This window comes from Amphimedon queenslandica, unplaced genomic scaffold (genome assembly GCF_000090795.2).
Source record: "Amphimedon queenslandica unplaced genomic scaffold, v1.1 AMPQUscaffold_13522, whole genome shotgun sequence".
In the NCBI taxonomy this organism is placed as follows: domain Eukaryota; kingdom Metazoa; phylum Porifera; class Demospongiae; order Haplosclerida; family Niphatidae; genus Amphimedon; species Amphimedon queenslandica.
Window position 1 is genome coordinate 781,217 of NW_003546242.1, and position 982 is coordinate 782,198.

The window sequence follows — 982 nt, forward strand, 5'->3', positions numbered from 1 at the left end:
ATTTGTTATTTTGAGTCTTTTTCTTGCAGTTGCATGCTTAGAATAATGAAAGCTAATAATCCTAATCTTTAAATTGCCATTATTACATTACTAGGCATGAGAATGAAGTAATATTCCCCCTATAAAGGAATGGAGTTATTTGCATCAATGCCTCTTATGACGTCACGTTTAGCCACACCCACTGACAGGAAGTAAATTGGCAGGAAGCAAAAAGTGCATCTTTGAAGGCTCATATTTTAGTGAATAAATTTTTTAGACAATGGGAGTAGGAACACATTATTATTATGGTCAGGCAATCATATTAAGACCATAAAATAAATACCATAAAACATCACTGCACTTAAACCATAGATACTGGACACGGACCGGGATTGGAAACTCCTCCTCGAGAGCAATTATCACGTATTTAGGCTAGTTTGCGCAGAATCATACCGCTTAGCCCGTTTCCTGTAGTTATTACAGTTAGCACGAGAAAAATGGCTACCAGTGAAGATAATTCCACAGGTATAGATTTGTTTACCTCCTAATAGTGAGACATGATAATATTATTTAGGACATTATGAACTATTCAAGGAAGCTGTTACTTCTGTCTTAACAGATACTGGGTTTAATGTGTCAGAGTTGGGACAGAAAGCACAACTTTGTGCTTCTAAATTACTGGAATGGATGACAGATTCCAAAGAAGAGGCAATGTTATTTGCTACTGACCTAATGACAAAACTACAGCAATGCACGGCACATCCCAGAAAAGTTACCTTACATACTTTGAAGGAAAGAATGACAGAGAATTACTATAAGCTTAGGGCATCAAATGAGTTTAGAGAAAGCTGGAAGGATAATATACAAAGGGCAGTTGGATTTAGGGCTTGCCCTATTTTTTATCAGTATGTAACAGACAAAATGATGGAAGCTGTGGTTAAAGACACATTTGTCAGTCAGAGAACCACTATCAATGAATCTCTTCAGAGTCTTCTTGACAATG